Source organism: Motacilla alba, chromosome 13 (assembly GCF_015832195.1).
Source record: "Motacilla alba alba isolate MOTALB_02 chromosome 13, Motacilla_alba_V1.0_pri, whole genome shotgun sequence".
NCBI classification, from domain to species: domain Eukaryota; kingdom Metazoa; phylum Chordata; class Aves; order Passeriformes; family Motacillidae; genus Motacilla; species Motacilla alba.
The window spans coordinates 3,019,448-3,038,109 of NC_052028.1; the positions used below are offsets into that span (position 1 = coordinate 3,019,448).

The 18,662-nt window shown below is 50.9% G+C and overlaps 1 protein-coding gene across 1 annotated transcript in view; it reads right to left on the reverse strand.

Moving 5' to 3' along the window:
• The window catches only part of PSD2 (pleckstrin and Sec7 domain containing 2), a 54,473-nt gene extending 37,808 nt beyond the window's left edge, over nt 1–16,665 (reverse strand). Inside the window, exon 1 of the mRNA XM_038150327.1 lies at nt 16,327–16,665. The gene's annotated coding sequence lies outside the window, so the exon portion shown is untranslated. The remainder of the gene's footprint in view (nt 1–16,326) is intronic.
• Nucleotides 16,666–18,662: the final 1,997 nt, after the last annotated feature.

The following is an 18,662-nucleotide window of genomic DNA, read 5'->3' on the forward strand; positions in this document are numbered from 1 at the left end:
CTTCATGGTGATGCCTTGGACTGGAGTCATGCAGCCAACTCCTGCCACGCTCCCAGCTCATCCCATGTCAGCTGCAGAAAGTCTCTCTCACCCTGCAGCTCATCTGTGACCTGCTGCCTCCCCACCTGTGTGGGGAAGGTGGAAGAGCAAAGGGAGGAGCAGACAGGGTGGAAGACAGAGGAGCAAAGGGAGGAGCAGACAGGCTGGAAGACAGAGCAAAAGGAAAAGCAGACAAGCTTTTCCACAGTTTGAAAAACCTGGAAGAAAAAATGATGGTGGAACAGCTGGTTGCAACTGTCCACATCTGCCTCCAGCAGATAGCTGAAAGGTCACCAGCTCCAGACAAAGCACAAACCCAGACTCTCAACACTGTTCTGTTTGCTCTGGAAAGCACTAAAGTGCAGCTCAGCCTCTGAAACTGCCACAGCTTCAACCAGCCTGTGGGGAGAGGACACACTGCAGCACTGGGGCAAGGGACAGGGGATGTTCAGAGGTCCCTCTGGGGCTCCTTTGATGGTCCCAAAGCTGTACAGCCTGGCTGCCTCAGGCTGCAGGCTGACACTCCCCGAGCCCCTCCTCATTTCTGCTTTGCAAAGTGCTCTCTGAAGCAGGTAAGGGCTGAAAAGTGGTGTGTGGGTTCCCATCTGTGGATTTTCACAAGTCTTGCCCTTTCTGCAGGCTCAGGCACCCTCTCAAGTGACTGCTCTTTCCTAGGTCCTGGGAATAGGGTGGGCACCCTTTGCATGTCCAGTGATCCCAGCCTCCCACAAACATAACCAGGGTTAGCATTCAAAACCGGGTCTGGCAGAAAAAGGGGATGACCTGGCACATATCCCAGCCAGGACTGGTCACAGCAACAGATAACATGGCCCTGCTGAGCTGCAGACAGTTGGTAAGCAGGAGCTCCAGGATTTGGAGCAGAGCAGCTCTGTAAGGTCTCCATAAGTAGAAGAACATGGATTCTTGCTAGAAAGAGCACATTATTGCTGTAGGACAGGCTGAGGGAAGCCAAGGGACCCATGGTCCATGGCTAACCATGGCCTTTTCTCCTTCCCAGAGCTGGGGCTTGGTGGGAGAGATGGGACAGAGGCTGAAGGGACTGAGGATCCCCTCCCTTTGGCCCTGCGGGGACTGAGGATCTCATGCTGCCCTGGTTTGCAGGCCAGACTCAGCAAGCCAACAGCTATTACCTTCATTTATCAGAATTCCAGCAGCACCAGCTTATCACTGTGAGTTTCCAGTGCCACAGGATAGCAATTCAGGACAGCCACTCACTCCCTGCTCCAGCCCCACTCTGCCCCAGGTCCTACACAGCCCCTGGACCAGGAAGAGACAGGGCAGGGCTGGTTGGGAGGGAAGGAGAGCAGAAATACCCCATCATGTGCTTTGGCATGATGCTGGATTTGCGGCAGGGCCAACGAAGCCGGGCTGGCAGCCACTGCAGGGAAGCAGTGCTCCCGAAGAGGCTGGGCAGAGAAGCAGCAAAGTTTGCCCTGATTTTGTGAGGGGTTGGAAACCACACAGCAGCTCTTTCAGGGACTGGCTCTGGAAGTGTCCCAGCTTTTGTTGAAGCTGAATGGCTGGTGGGAAATGATTTATTTTTAATTTTCTTTTCTGCGTTAGGAACTGGAAAGGCTCCCACTTCAGTTTTGTGTAACCACTTGGCTGCTGGGACATAGGAAGGCTTGGAGAAGAATCTTGCTGCTTAGTCAAGCATGAGCTTTTCTTCAAGTTCATGCTGAGCTGGGCTGCTTCCTGCAGCAGCCTTGCTTCTCCTTGCTGCTCTGCATCCCATTCCCTCCAGCTTAGTGAAGACGGAATCACGGAATGGTTTGGGTTGGAAGGGATGTTGAACTTCTTGAGCTAAAATGCCTATAGTGACATCCTTTGCTGAGATGGACCATGTGCTCTGAGTTCCTGTCCCCTGTGAGAAGGAATGGAATGTGCCCAGGCTGTAGATCCCATCCATTTGATGTCCAGGTTGTAGATCCCATCCACAGCATGGCTGCAGGACAGGGATGGATGTGCTTTTATCACCTGACTTACCAGTGAATTTATAAAAGGCAGGTGTCACGCATTCCCCTGCACATGGGCACAGTCAGGGCTCTTTGAGGAGACAATCCTGGAGAGACATGGAGAGATCACAGCCATGGTTCTTTTTGAAGCGCATTTCTTCCTTCTTATGTCTCTGCTTTGACCTCTGCCCTTTCAACATGGCTGAAAATAAAAACCTTCTACCATTCTCATTGTGAAAATCCTCAATTATTTTCCCCATGGGTTTGTTTTCTATATGATTTTGAAGACCTCATTATCATTCTCAACCTCTCCTCTCCAGATTGTAGACCCTGCCTTCTTAGCATGTTCTCAAAAGACAGCTTCTCCACCCCTTTGAGTATTTTGCCTATCTTTTTCTGGATTTTCTATAATTCTTTTACTTCTATCTCTCTGTTACAGTCTGAACACAGGGAAAGCAGCATTGCATAGAGAACTCTAGATGTGGGCACACCAAAGATTTATGCAGCACCAAACTGCTCAGTACATCACCCTCTGCTCTGTGCAGGAGTGCCTCCTCCCCAGTGACACCAAGTTCTAAGTCACCTGCAGCATTTCTGCAGGCTGTGAGGGGCAGGGCTGGGCTGAGCCCTCAGCCACACACTGATGCCAGAGCTACACTTCACAGAGCCCCTGGAGCACTGATGGGCATTGCTCATGGACAATATGCAGTCCCAGTGGTTTCCATCCATCTCTGCCGGCGCAAACTGCAGGTCCTACATCCTTCACTTCCAATATGGAAAAGAGGCTGTGGATAAAACATATCCCACAGACTAAAATAAACCAGCTACGTGCTAAAAAAAGAGCCTTTGGGTAATCACAAATCACTGTGCATGGAACATACTTTTTCTTTAAACCAAATCCTACAGCTCCTTATTTTGAATTTTTATTGGAGTCCCCAGAGCAATTAGGACACATTGAGATCCAAATGATCCTGCTAAACTTCATCCTGGGGAAACAACAGCAGCTTTTTGCTTATAGGAAACAATAAAGCTGAGTCTTAAAATCCTTAACAGCTTTCCTGTTTGCACTCTTGCAGTTATTAAAACTGGGAAAAATAAAAGAATATATTTAGTATTTTTCTACATGTTCCTTTCCTTGTACTGACACCTTGGCTGGGCAGCACCTTGTGCACTGAGCCTTCCTCCAGCCCTGGGTGTGCACCGTGCAAACCTGACTGCTCCCTGCACAGGGGAAACAATCGTGATCTCAAGCCTGTGAAAAAGGGTGAAAGCCTGGCCTGTGCCCAGCTCTGGGCTTCTCAGGCCAGGAGGGACCTGGGGCTCCTGGAGCAGCTCCAGGGGAGGCTGCGGAGCTAAGGAAGCACCTGGAGCATCTCCATGCCCAGGAAAGGCTGAGGGAGCTGGGGCTGCTCAGCCTGGAGAGGAGTCCCAGCTGAGAGGGGCCTCAGCCCTGGGTGTCCTTGGGTGTCCCTGTGTGTCCCTGTGTGTCCGTGTGTGCAGAGGTCAGAGCAGGCCCAGGCTCTGCTCCAGGCCCAGCAATGGCCCCAGAGCCACGGGCAGGGCCTGAGCCCAGGAGCTGCCCCTGCCCAGGAGGCAGAACTGCTGCCCTGGGCAGTGCCAGCCCTGAGCAGATGGTGCAGAGGCTGTGGAGTGTCCCTGCCTGGGGACATTGCAGAGCTGTGAGCACACCCTGCTGTGCCCTGAGCTCTGGGATGGCCCTGCTGGAGCAGGGAGGTGGCAGCAGGTGACCCCTGTGGGCCCTTCCAACCTTCCCCAGCCTGTGGTTCTGTGGTTCTGTGGTTCTGTGGTTCTGTGGTTCTGTGGTTCTGTGGTTCTGTGGTCCTGTAGATCTGTGACTGCACCCTCACTTTACATCTTGGTGACATGATACGAGTCACTGAAGCCTCCACAAAAAGTGGGCCAAAGCACAGGGACAATGAGTTGATGGGTGTCCCAGGAGAAGTGTGAGCTTGAGGCAGAAGGTCCAGGATGTGGATGAACATGGACCTGCATGTCCTTGTGTTTCAGACAGCATGTGAGGTCTGGAATCTTCCTGGAATAGGCTCCTTTCAAATCCCACCCATGGCCTCTCAGCTTGACTGTGGGAGGACAAAGATCCTGCTGCAGTCAGTGGCGTCTGTCTGATCCTCAGATCTTCCCTCCTGCAGAAGCAAACCCTGTCCCCCTTGGAGACCTTGCAGGGCTCCCTGTGGATTACTCCTGCAGAAACGCACTGCAGTTCAGGGATCCTCCTGTGGCTCAGAGAGAACCAGGAGCCTCCAGAGAGGGAACAGAAAAGGAGGGCAATTTTTTACTGCATCCTGGGGGAAGGAGGAGAAGGGCAGCTCCCAAGGGGTGTTGTTCCTGCCTCTCCAACACAATGCTCCCCACTCAGTGGGTCTGACCAAGGAGGTTGCTTGCTGCAGGAGCCCATGGCACAGGATCTCAAGACTGCAGCTGTAAAGGAATCACAGGGACACCAAAGGATCCCAGCCAGCTCTTTCCTGGCATGGGGGAAAAACTGGAGAAAAGGGGAAGAGGCCTTTTGTGCCCTGGCACCCTTCAGGCAGCTCCCAGAGCTCAGAGAAGAGCTTGAGAGAAGGATGCCTGTTCTGGGTAACAGGTGAGTCCCAGTGGCTCCAGCCTTGCCTTAGTGCAGAAAAAACAGCTCGTAATCAGTCCATGCTGGGTTGAGTCCAACTCTAGACGGGAGTTTTCAGGGGTTTTAGGCTCAGCTTGGAGTTGGCTCCATGCTCACCTGTGCCTGTCTGCTCTGGTTCTCACCTCCTCTGGAAGGGGAGTTTTTAGTCTGATTGTCTACAGGATTCAGTTTTTTTAATATAAAACCAGGCTGTTTGTGGGGCCTTTTCACTCAGTTCTGTGCAACATCATAATTGAATTCATTAAAACCCAGCTTTCCCCACAGCCAGGGCTACCTTCCATAAAAATCCACAAGAGTTGCAACTGCTTCTCATAACCCATAAATGGAAACAGCTTCTTCCCCTCTCTTTCCCTCCCTTTGCTTGATCCTCCTTCCCCACATTCTCCCAGTACCCAAAATAATAAAACAGGGCTGGCAGCTGACTCAGACCCCAGAAAAGGAAATTCCTGCCATGCTGTCTGTCTACACTAAACCCATGCAACGCCTCGCTGCAAGATTTCAGGAGGCAGCAGGCGAGCCCATCCTGCTTGTCCCCTGGGAGAGACACCCAGAGGGATGGAGACCAGTACTGCAGAATGAAAGGGAGTTTTGGAAGGGAGGAAAACTCCCTTCACACTCCAACACATCCATAACCCTTGGAGATGAGGACCAGGAATACATCAGACTTTGATGGGGATCCTCTGACCACAGATGCTGGTGGACAATGTGTGCAGACAGATGGCTCCAGCCCAAGGGATGTGGGGACCAGCAGCTCTGAGAGTCCAGAATGTGCAGAGATGGCTGGGCACTGGCTTTGGGCTCCTTGTGAGCTCAGTGTGACCCAGAGAGCAGGGAGCAAGGTCTTCCTGAGCATCTTCCAAAGCTGTCAGGAGAGGGGGACAACAGAAAACAGACTTTTGTGGGTGCTGACATCAGAGAAAGCTGGTTTGGAGCCAGCTGATGGTGTCCAAAGCTGATGTGCAGCATCTTGCAACACCAGATAACTCCTCGCTCATCAGTGAGAATGTGAAATCTCCCATTCTCTCCACACAACACTTCTTCATCCACAGGGAACCACCAGGAACAACCTGCTGGCATTAGTATGACTGAGAGAGCCGCTCTGGAAGCTGGAGGATGAGGGAGGGGATCCTCCTTTGAGAAAGAGAACAGCAAGCATTGTGGATGTCATTATATACATCTACAGACATCTCAAAAAGCCTGCATTTCCACCCTGGACCATCTTCAGGTAAAAAGGTGTCGGAATCCAGAACATCCCTCTGGGTGTCCTGGATGGCCAGAGCCGCTGGCAGGGGGCTCTGAGACCCTGGCAGGCAGCCAAAGACACACGTGGGGTTTTGATCTTAGCCCGTGGAGCAAATTACCAACTCTGTATGAAGAATTACAAGCCACACACACACAAGTTTAGATAGCATAGTAGAGATAATCACGAAGTGAAAGGAAGGATTTTTGAGTGCTGTACAGGGGGGTTTTAAGCCTTGTACGCAGGGGTCCAAGTTTTGTACATGGGGGTCAGGGATTCTAAGATGGAGGGATTTGGGTGTGCCCTGTCCTCCTTCTTTCTCCTTCCTAACCTCCATGTCTTTGGTGATGTTGGCACTCACAGGTTGGTTTAGAGTAGAAAGTCACCATTCAATATAGACAGTAGACATTGGGGAAAAGGTATAAACATGTAGTACGTAATATATGATATAAAAGATGGCACCAGCCCCCTGGGAGAGCAGTGTGCCTTTGTCTGAGCTGCTGAACGGGCCACAGCAGCTCAGGAGAAGAATCTTGTAGATAACCAACAATAAACAACCTTGAGAACTGACAACAGAAAACTACTGAGTCTTTCTTTGAAGGCACGGGTTGGAGGAGAGACTTTTCCATCTTTTGGGGTCACCACAATCCAGGGGCTGGAAACCCCACATCTGGCGTCCCTGGGTGGGCAGAAGACCCGACAAAAAGGAATAACTTCAGTCTCTGTGAGGAGGGTGACCAGGCTGCCTTGGCAGAGAGGAATGGTCTTTGTTTTGCCCAGAAGAGACTCAGTCCCGCTCTCCAAAGGCCTCTCCCTGCCCATCAGTTGAGCATGATTTCTGCTTGCCAACACAGCTCTGTGCACATTGTGATAGTCCCCACATCCTCGAGGGAAACATACGCTTCAAGACTCTTGGATGCTCCTGAGGGTCACCATGGCAGCAATTCCAGCTGGCCTCCAAACCAGGAGCATTGGTACAAGGCACCCATGGACAGGTAGCAGAGACTTGACTGCTGAAGATGTTTGAGTCCAGAAAAGGCTGTTGGAGAGTCCAGATAGGACTAATTGCTCTGACTGATTTCAGCAAGCAAAGCATAACACAGGATCAACCAGTGTCCACTTTGGACCTGAGGCGAGCCACCCATCTGTGAGGGGAACAGCTGGGTAACTGTCACACCAGCGGGCACTTTCTGTTTTCGTCTCAGTGGAGGAAAGGAAATCACCCAAATCTGACTGAGATGCACTTATTTGGCTTGAAAACACAGACTCAGCCAAGATTTGCTGACAGTCAACAGGGCTGAAACTTCCCTGCCTGAAATTAGAGGGTGTCAGGGCACGAAACGTGGCAATTCCACTAAAGTCAGCAGCTCCACTTGGGCATAAAGCTGTCTGCGCAGAGGACCTGCAAGGAACAGCCTGAGAACATGAGATCTAATATGAAGGGACTTTAATACGTCACCAGGACCAAATCAAGATATTTGAGAGGCAAAGTGGAGAGAGAAAGCCACTACAGGGGAACAGACAGGTCAATGGTGTAGGAAAATCACTGCTCTCAGACTAGGATGTGAACATCAGCCCTTTTCCTAGTGAATAATTTTCCCATAAGCTCACCTCACCAGGCAGGTTTAGCCCAAAATTTCCACTTTTCCTTTCAAAACTGCAGAAAACATTCGTATAAAAGAAGCGTGAGCCACGTAAATCTTTCCAAGGCAAACAGATGATCACTGACCTTCTGAAAACTGCCTGTTGGCTGTAGAAAACCAAGGTAGGACCAACAGTTCATCATTCTTCCATGTTGGAGGAGTCTCTTACTCATTCTGTTCTCTGGAAAGGGTGCCTGTTTTGCATGATCACTCTGTACTTTCTCCAGCATCTTTCACTGAAGGAAAAGTGGTCTGGGGCACACCTACGTTTTTAGTGGGTCCATCACATCTGTGTAATGATGTGCTGTCTGCTCCATCTCCCAGACTGCAGTCAGCAGGGTGTAGAAATGGCAGAAAATATAATTGCATATTTATTCTCAGAACTTACAGGCCAGGATGGAATCACTAAAGGAAAAGCAGGATTTCTCTGCTCTGTTAGGATGTGTTGAGTTATCATTATCTTTAACATGGCACAGGAGATGCTGCTCAGAACTTGGGTATACCAGAACTTGCTTGAATACATGGAAAAGCACTTTGAGTGAGAGTCAGCTCACCCAAATGTAGACATCTCCAGCTGAGCTCAGCCCCCAGGGTTCAGAGTCAGCAGAAAGGCTGTGTCTTATCTGCATCAGAACTTTTTGTTAAAGCAGAAGAATTCACTCTGCTGCTCTCTGCCCCCCAGCCTGGGACAGCATCCCCAGCTCTGATGCTTCTGCTGCGAACACCCACACGAAAAGCACGGGGCCGCTGAACATACTTGGGCTGCAAACACTTCCACAGGAGCATCTTACTGTGACATGGCCAGATCTGGCCTCCCTAAGCATGAATGCCTCTGAGCAGCCTGAAAGGTTGAAGCTGACTTGTTTTGAAAACAGAGCAAGTTGCCCAGAAAGTGCAAGTGAAACCCTGGTGGAGCCATTTTGCAGTTCCTGTGCAGAGGCTGGATCTGCCCTTAATGGATGTGCTGGATAACCATGGTGAGAGCAGCAGGATTTCCCTGAGGAAGGACTCTAACAGGCACACTCCTAGGCTGATGTAAAGGTGCTTTACAGGGACAAGGATGCTGCTTCTCCTCGGGGGAATTACAAAAGAGCAAAAAGGATGATGTAATTGCACCAGGACAGTGTTTTAAACACACTTGCTCTGGGACCAAAAGGCTCTCCCGACCTCTGAGATGCCCTGCATTAGGTTTTGTGGCAAGGGTAGAGCAGAGCTGCTACATCAGCCTGCAGCAGGGTCATTGTGCCTCTTAGCAGACTTTTTTAGGTGTTCTCAGGGCTTTTCTCCTGCTCCCTAGACATCATTTCATTTGGGCATCAGACAGTGACTTTGGGAACTGATGAATTACGTGCTGGTCTGAGGCTTTACTGAAGCACAGAGAGGCCAGAGGGGCCTGCCAGAAATAAGAGTGCTGTAAAGATGAAAGAGGTTCAGGAGATGAGTGCTGCTCAGCCTGGTGCAGCCTGTGACCCAATGACACAGTGGCACACGAGGAGTGGCAGCTGGGTTTGCTGCAGGGCACAAGTGTGCAAACTGCAGTGGTGTGCCTGACACTGGGAATCTCTGATTGCAACAGTGTGCGGAATCAAAGGGACAGTGTCCCCACAAGGTGCACTCCTTACAGTTTGCTGTTATCTGGAGAGCAGTGCATTTCCTGCTCTTCTGCTTTCAGGAAATATCCAGCTCATAAAGCACAGGCTTCTGCTACAGAACCATTCCCTACATCTACCAGGTGCTGCTGGACTGTTGTGGCCACTTTTCTGCTCCCCTGCTCTGATAGCAGTAATAGTAACACATCTGCATTTTAGGTGTTGCTATCAAGCTGTGATCTTGCTGTGATCCTGCACATCCAAACCTCCTGCCTTTCACCTGGGCTTGTTACTCTGCTCCTGGTCCCCAGGCAGCTCTGGATGAATATTCCCACCAGGCATTTTGGAATCACGTCCTCTTGGACTTACCCCAGCTCTCACAGTGGGGGCACACAGGAAATCCTGAACCTCTGCACACTGAACTCTCCCCATTCTTGCATGGAAAAATGAAAAGACTCTGGAGAAAGACTGTAAGGGTGAAAGGAGGTAGGTCCAAAAGTTTGGGATAAAAATTTCATTCTCTTTCCACACAGTCTTATGGTTTGGGGTGAGGGATAATGCCCTCCCTGCTGTCCCATGGCTCCTGCAGAGGCAGGTCCCAGCTGTGCATGCACAAAACACCCTTTCACCACGCTCAGATGCTGTGCTGTAAGGATCACCTCAGGAGAGGCAGGGGGGGGACAGGATGGGCTCCAGTGGCATACACCTTTCCCAGCAGCCCCTAGGAAGGAGCCACCAAAGCAAACTGACTCAGCTGCTGCAGCAAATTAATTCTCTCTACTTCTGTAAGGATAAACAGCCCCATGATTATCTGCTGCCTCAGTTTCCACACCCATCCATGGAGAAAGCTGCCTCCTGGGTTCTGGGGAAGAGGGAGGGCTTTCATGTTGAGAGAATACCAAGAGACCTGGATAAACTGCCTTGAAAGGACACACGATGTCCTTTCCTGGAAAGGCAGGTTAACACTCCCAGCTGCAGGCAGGCAGCTCCTGTTTCCAAGCTCAGGACTCTGGTGAGGAGTGGCTTGAATGGCTGCCCTTGCCTGGTGTTGCTAACTTAGGAGGCAAAACCTAAATACTCATTAAGGCAGCACTTGGCAGAAACCCCATCCTCAATTACAAAAATCAATTCATTTTTTTTATGAGTCTGAAGCCTTTGGGGCCTTATAATCTAATTAAATAAAGCTTTCTCACTTTCCTCTTGCCTGCTCCCCTAGCTTCTGTTGTACCAGTAAAGACAAATATATATTTTTAATTTAGCAGAATTCCCCTGCATCATGTATCCCCTTCTGGCCAGAAAGCCCTTCTGTTCCCCCGTGCCTGTGTCCTGCTTGGGCAGGCTGCATCCACAGCCCGCTTGCTTTTGTTCCTAGGAAGTGCCAAAGGTCCAGGCTCCCAGTTCTCCTCCATCCACTCCACAGGCTGGGTACCAGTGCCTGTTTGAGAAGCAACGTGCAGAATCTAGGAAGGAGCAGAGCCCCACACAAGGTGAGCTCAGCGCTGGGAGCGGTGCCTCGTGTCACACTGAGGGCAGGACTCATCCGAGGCTGCCAGGTCTGTCTGCCGTGGAATACCCAGAGTCGGAAGGGACTCACAAGGATCATCTAGTCCAGCTCCTGGCCCTGCACAGGACAGCCCAGCAATCCCACCCTGTGCCTGAGAGTGTTGTCCAAATCCACCTTGAACTGCCAGGACATGTGGTGAGGAGATGCTGCTTTAGGACATGCAACAGGGAGAGGCTGTGGGTGACCTGGAGAAGGTGCCAGAGGATCCCCAAATTATTTGGTTGGAAAGGACCTTAAAGATCACCTCATTCCAAAGCCCTGCCATGGGCAGGGTCACCCTCCAGTAGACCAGGGCCATCCTCTCTTCCTGTGTCCAGCACCAGCCAACAGCAAGTGGCCATGCACAGAGTGGGCAGAGATCTCTGTGAGTGTTCCCAGGCCCTGCTGTGGAGGAGGATGCAGTCAGCAGGTCCTGCTCTCTATATGGCAGCACCTGATGTTTCCCTGAGCTGGCCTCAGACCACTCAGTTCTGGATCAGGTGCTGGAGGAAGTACCACAGGGAACAGTCTCTCCACCTCTATGAGGCTTTTGCTTAGAACTGTGTGAAATTTTTTGGAAAAACTGTTCACTTGCTGAAAATTGCAATTATAGGTCAGCTAGACCTTACCTAGGGTTGTGATGCACTTGTGCTGAAACCACTGAAGAGGTGGATTAAAAAAAAATTGCAAGAACTGAGCTTTATGTCTTGACTTCAGAGCATGTAAGCAAATCCAGAAAACAAAAAAAATGCAACCCTTCAATTCAGTTTGGTATCATAGCATTTCCCTACTATCCTACAATTTTTTAAAGATTTAAAAGAAAAAGATATTTGGGTCAAATTTGTTTTTCCATATCAAGAAAATAATAGAGAGACAACTGCACATGGGGGAGGAGAAGCCAGAGAGGAGGCTGAGCTCACATTATTTTCCTTGGGCTTTTCAGTACAGCTGGTTAACCGTGAGCCTATCAGACACTGGGGTCTGATGTCAGTTTTCCTGCTTGATGTTGATCAGGAGAGCTCAGAGGCACATGCTATAACCCTCCAGAAAGGGGGTTACATCCCTGGGATTTCTCTCCTAGGTTCTGTCTTTTGAGGGGGAATTCAGCTCTCCATCCCGGGGCCACAGCAAGGCCACAGAGACAGGAGGAGCTCAGCTGTGTCGCCTGGAGGGAGACAAGGATGGGCAGTGACCGCACAAGACACCAAATCCAGCTGCAAGCCCCCAGCCCAGCAAACACTTCATCCCAAAGGTCACAGAGCAGCCCTGTCCCCAGCATGTCCCTGCCACAATCACAGCACATGGGAAGCTCCCAGAGACACTGAGGGCCTCTGCAGTGTGGAGGTGTCAGAGCTGGAGAGCAGGAGCAAAGGCACAAAGATTTTGCCAGACTGGGACTGTGGGAGATTATCCTTGGAACCAGACCATGCCCCATGTTGTAGAGGAAGGCAGAAAATCCTGGGATGAATCCTGGGCTCATCCTGCTTGGAAGGAAGCATTGCCCCTTCCCTGCCCCTGCTGAGGTCTGTCACAGCAGTCACCAATGTCAGAGCATCCCACCAGCACCACCTTTGCTGGGAGCCTGGATCCAGCATGTCTCAGAGAAGAAGAGAATACAGCAGAAGATGAGGCAAGGCTGGTGGCACCACAGAGGTGACACGCTGAGCAGCTTCCATGGCACCCCTCAGAGTGGTGCTGGGAAGATCCCTTCAGGTGTGGTCTCCTCTTTTGGGACCCAGTGTGAGCACAGCTCCTGGCCAGGACATGGGGACACAGGGACACAGGGACATGGGGATGGTTCTTTCAAACAACCTGACAGCAGACAGCCTCAGGCACCTGCCAGCCCTGCCTCTTCCACAGGCCCTTCGAAACCACAGAGCTGAGAAACCATGAGGGCAGTACGTGAGGTGATGAGAAGGAGGCAGAGGAAGGAGTGGAGGATATGTAAGCAGCAGTGGTGAAGAGGTAGGTGATAAACCATGTGCCCAGTGCCAGGCTGAGGCCCAGAGCCCAGAAAAAGCATGGAGAGCACAAGAAGGAGCTTGGGCTCAGCTGCAGAATGTCTGCTGAGGCTGCCTGCAGCTCTTTACTCCCTCTGGCCCTGGCCCAAGTGAGAGAGCACTGGGCCTGATCCAGTGATGGGAAGTGTTTGCTCTAGAGGAATCCCCAGTGTCCCCACCTGGGAGCTGAGCAGAGCTAGGTGCTGCCCAGGGTCAGGGCTATGGACTGCAGGGAAGGACTTTCCTGAGCATCTCAACCACTCCTGGAGCTCCTGCAGGAACTCAAAGGGCAGCAGTGAGGACGAAGGGAGAGGTGATTACTGCCCAGCTTGGACAGGTGCCTCTCTCCTGTGAGCCCAGCCTGCCAGTCACCTCCCAGGGTCACAGGAAACAGGGAGAAGCCAGAACTGACCCTGTCCCTCTCACATCATAACCCCCACAGGGGAGTACCACGAGCCTCCTGTGCAGAATCTACCCCTGAACCACTCCTATGGCTCCATCCAGCCACTGAGAGCCTGGATGCACTGGGCCTCCCAGGGATTGTGTCCCAGCACATCCCTGGGAAAGGCATTTTCCAGCCAAAAGGGTGAGGAGGATGATTTCACCTCCAGCAAATCTGGCAGAGGTGTGTCCACAGCACAGACTGTCAGGTAGGAGAGCAAGCAGCACCACAAGGGATGTGGCCACCTCCACCAGGAGATCACCCACTCCAGGGACTGCTCACACTCAATCTCCAAGGAAGCTTCTCCCTCAGCAGGAATCACTGTGGCCATAGCCAGCACTTTGCTGGCAGTAGCCACAGGTCCCTCCCAGCCCAGGGAACATCCTTCTGGCAACTGCACCAACCTGTGCGAGTCAGCAGGGCCACACACAGGTGCCTGTGTGTGAATTGAACAGGGAATTCCATTTCCTTCTGGCAACAAGAACCAGCTCCAGCTTTGTGCAGAACCACGGACACCACATGGGGCAACTTCGGATTTCAAAGGAGACTTTTCACTTGAGTTGCTTTGACATGGTGGCCTGACCTAGCCAGCACTGTGTGCCTCAGGACAGGCACACAACACACAAACCCATGGCATGGAAGCTTGTGGCGCTGCTGCATGGAGGGAACTTCACTGCTGGGAAAACCCATGGAGGAAGAGGACAAAAAGGTGTTGGGTGGTGGGATGGAGAGCAGAGAAGTGATGGTCCTGTGGGTTGAAGTGCAGAAGAGCGATTCAGGGTATTTCAGCAGGAGATGAGAGGTGAGCAGCACCAGTGGGGAGAGCAGAAAGCCAAGACACCTGTGAGGGCTTCATGTGAAGAGCCACGTGACGGGCCACGCAAGGAGGACAGCCTGAGGTCAGAAAGTCCTTGTCTTGGGTACCTCAGAAACTGGTCTGAAAGTGCTTGAGTCCCTCTTGCCACCCTCTGTGGAGCTCTCATGAGTGGCCTCAGCAAACCCACCCTCACCCCACCCAGCTGGTCTCCATGAACTGGAGTTACTGCTCCCCATCACCACCTCCCCCGTGCAAGCAGGACACTGAACAGGCCTGGTGGGCACACAGAGGTTCTTCCTGGCAGAGCTCCTGTGTCCCCTGCCCCAGAGAATAATCCAGCCACATCCTAGGGTGGACTGAAGAGTGATAAAGTGCTGAGACAGGAGGGAACAGTATTAATGCAGAACTACTTGGCTTCCAACCTCACAGACCCAAAGAGATCTCCAGGGAAAACTACCCACTTCAACTCCACTTGTGCCTAACTTTTCGGGGGAAAGAGGCCCAGAATGAGAACCATCCATTTTGTGAATTAGCCATCTCTCTGACTTCCCCTCTGGACTCGGCCACCCACTTTCAGACTTTATCCATTGTTTGCTTGGACTTGTACGGGAAAAATCACATTAAGGAAAATCCTAGTTGAATCACAGACTTTGGAACAGTTGCAATGGACAATTTGACAAGGACATGGGGATTTAACATATTTTTAAAGCAAAAATATCTAATGATAATATGCTTCACTCCTGGCTAAAAACATTATCTACTGGCATGGGGGGAATTAAAGCCATAATGCCAGCTACTATAATGCAGGCCTGGAACTCCATGCAAATATTATCCTGATCCAAGAGCTACAAAGCTCTGTTTATCCTAGTAATTAATTCTGTCTTATGTTTAGTGATACAATTAGAGAAACACTGCCATTCTGATGGGCTGGCTTCCACCAGTGCCTTTTACTATATTTACATGCCCACAATAGGCTTGGTCTCACAGAAAAGGGTGAAATTGCATTTATGGAGACAATGCCACATGCATTCCCAAAGCATTTTAAAGATGTAAAGTTAGGCTCCAAATTGCACGTTTATTGTGTGAGCACACAATGAGCTTAGATTAAATATTGACTAAAGCCAGCCTAACACCCAAAATAATGAAGATGAGCACAATAGTGTGATTTACTCCCAGCCGCCAGAGAAATACACATCTGTAACATATAACATGCCCTTCCCACAGATATACTCTTTGTATTCTAGCTAGCCTTAGGCAGAAAAATTTCATTCTCATAAATTATGGATTTTCTTTCCCAACTCAACACATCCATATTACCAGTTGCAAAGCAAACAAATATAATAATTAAAATAATAATAAAAAAGCCATTCCCCTGACACAGTGATGAGCAGGTGACTGGCTCCTTGAATCCTCAAAGTTGAGGCAGCAAAATGGAAGATAAACATGGCTAAAACCAGAGCATCCTTTCCCTTTTGTCCCCCAAGGTGTGGGAGTCAGCAGGGAGGTGTGGGCATGGCAGGTATTCTTTTAGAAAGTACTCCCAGCCCTAGCTGTGTTCAGAAAACTATCTGTCCTTCTCACGCCTTCCTCCTTCCCAGACTTGTGGAAGAAATTCAGGGAGATGCAGACGTTAATAGAACAATTATGATAATAACCCAGTGCTGAGTGGGGGTAACACACACCCTTCCCAGCAGCTCGACCTCTAAATCCTCTAATACAGCACTGCTTCATTCAAGATTAAAAGAAATTGTAACCCAGCAGAGACAAAAAGACACAGGAGGCAAGGCAGGATCTCACTCGGCAGCAAAGCCCCACTCCAGTCCAGATGCAGTCATATCACTTCAGCTTCTCTGTACCATCTCCATGACAACCATGTAATTTGGATGCAATAACCACTGCCGAATTGATCTTTAAATGTAGCTTTGCTATAAAACATAATACTGAACGTGTCAGGCTCACGATAAAGAGAGGTAGCCCCCTACCACTGAGGACTGTGATTTAAGAGCCCCCCCTTAAATTTTCAGCTTCAATAATTGCGTGTGTGAGTGGATTTTAAAGGCAGTAGCAGCAAACACCATTTGTGTGTGTGTGTACAGCACGCTTTGGGGTAACACTGCGAATGAGACACCACACTGAGAGCTGGAAAAATGTGTCAATGTATATCCAGAGAATGGGCATCTTCCCACACGCACGCACACACACACACGCACACACGCACACACACATTTACCAGTCAGTCTCCAGCCTCTGAAGCATACAGCTGATGCATCAAATAATCCTAATAAGAATCAAACCCAGTATAACTAAGCAAAATAGGAGGGGGGATCGATGTACAGCATGACAATGAGAGCCGGGGAGCTCGCTTTGGCACTTACCCGAGCAATGAGCTGTTTATTTTTTGGTCCCTTCACAAATGCAGCTCCCTTTTCTCTTCAACAATCCATGCAAAATAATCTGCAGTCCCACCGATGGAGGAGTGGCCCCGTCCCTCCCCCTCCACCACCTTCCTAGACCTCCGTGTTATTGGCTTCCTTCTCCCTTCTCTCCTGCTCTCCCTCGCTCGCTGGCGATGGTTACACCTCCCAGCCTTCCCCCAAGGTGTCAAGAGACTGCTGGGGATCCAGCAGGCAGGGTGGGAGGGACGGGGAGAGGGGGAGGAGGCACGGTGAATGGACCAGGGAAAGGATGGAATAAAGCTCTGGCTGGCGAAGCCCCCGGCAGAGCCCCTGGCAGGAGCAGACCCGCCGCGGGCTGGGAGGCTCCGCTCGCAGCGCAGGAGCTGCCAGGGATGTCCCCGGAGTGCTGGGGCTCGTCCCCTCACGGGCACCTGCAGAGCGCTGAGGGATTGCTCTGCTTCCTGCCAGCAAATCGTCACCCTGCGAATTGACACTGGCTTGAAGTTTTGGGCTGAAATCCTGCCAAATGCTCTCAGAGTCTTTAACAACCGATGTGCTTCCAAACGCAGACGTGCAGCACTGGAAATGCCTCGAGGACCCACCTTGGTGCAGACCCCAGCACTGCAGGTTGGGCTGCTCCATGCCTCTGGACACTCCCACCTGCTGCAGCTCCATCCCATCCCATCCCATCCCATCCCATCCCATCCCATCCCATCCCATCCCATCCCATCCCATCCCATCCCATCCCAGGCTACAGCAGCGGTGCTGCCCATGTGCCTGCCAAGCTGCCTCCAGAGCCTGCCTCACCACTGTGGGCTGGAGCTGGTGCTGCTCACCACCACTGACAAGTCTCCATCCTGACAGCTCTTGCATGCAAAGGCAATGGCTTGTCCACAGGCTTACCCAGGAACCTGGCTCACCAAGAGGGCTGGGGATGCAGTGCAGGGTGGAGAGGCACAGGGACACAAGGCTTTTCCTGCTTTAGGGCCCTTTTACCAGACTAACAGAGCAGTGGTTTAGGGCAAACACTGTCCCTTGGCCTTCTGGTGGCTGTAATACAATGGGGGTTTCTGTGGGTACACAGGTGAGGGGTGGTGGGTGCTCTCTGGGTCAAGCTGCCCCCCTGGAGCACAAGCCAGTGCTCCTTAGCCTGGGCCAGCTGCAAGGATCCTTCCCCCAGAGCTGGCACACTCTGTACTGGCATCACCCATGTCTGGGTGACACACAGGAACCAGGATGTGCGCCCTGACTGCTGCGCAGGGATGTCACAGAATCACAGAAGGGTTGGAGGGCACCTGAAAGACCACCTTGTTCCAGCCCGCTCCATGGGCAGGGCCACCTTCCACTAGACCAGGGTGCTCCCAGCCCCATCAAACCTCTGGGTTAGGAAGAAGGGTTTGGTGTCTGCCCCAGATCCCCCTCCTGATTCCAAGGAGAAAACCGCTCCCTAAACCTCTGTCCCTTGGAAAACTTCTTCCAGGAGACACACATCGCTGAATGAGCAGACAGATCCCCAACATCCCAAATTAAAAATACCATTACAACCTACAGCCATATATCCTAACACTGCAACACAGCCATCAGGTGAAATAATGTCCTGGAGCAGCTCAGCAGAACACGGCCAGAGATCCTTCCAGCAGGGATGCCCCCAGCACAGCACACGGGGTTGTTTGCCAGGGACAGGATTGGTAATGAACCATGTAATGAGCCACCCTGCAGCTATACTCAGGACTTTTCCAACAAATGCAAGTGTGACTGAAGGTTACTGTGCTGGAGAGACACAAAAATGGACCTTGTGGCCACAGTCAAGAAGCTGGGCAAATCCAGGTGTGGAGGTTTCAACCTCTCACAGGGTCCCTTCATCAATGAGATTCGATTAACACCATCATAAAAGTCTGTCCTGCTGCTCTTTCTGATCAACTCTAATGTATTTATAATCAAACAATTATCAGACTAAGGTGCTTTAACAAAAAAAATTAAAATATAAAAGCACAATCAATATTTATGAGTCTGTTGTGCTGTTCAGTTCTGAAGGCAAGGAACAAAATCCAATTTCTGCTCAGCCAGTCCTAGGAAATGACATTTTGCAGCATGAGAAAATGAGGTTCTAGTTTCTAAGAATATATCCACTAGTGGGTTCCAAATAACTGTGTTATCAATCATTCTGCTCCTGGGAATGAGTGTATCAACAGCTGGATTCAGGGAGAAGCCTCCTCTCCTCCCTTTGGCAGGCTAGTGAGCCTGTGCCTGTCATTGATTGGGCATTCCTAACAGCAACAGGGTGCAGAGATTTCTCCTGGTACATCTCTGTCAGG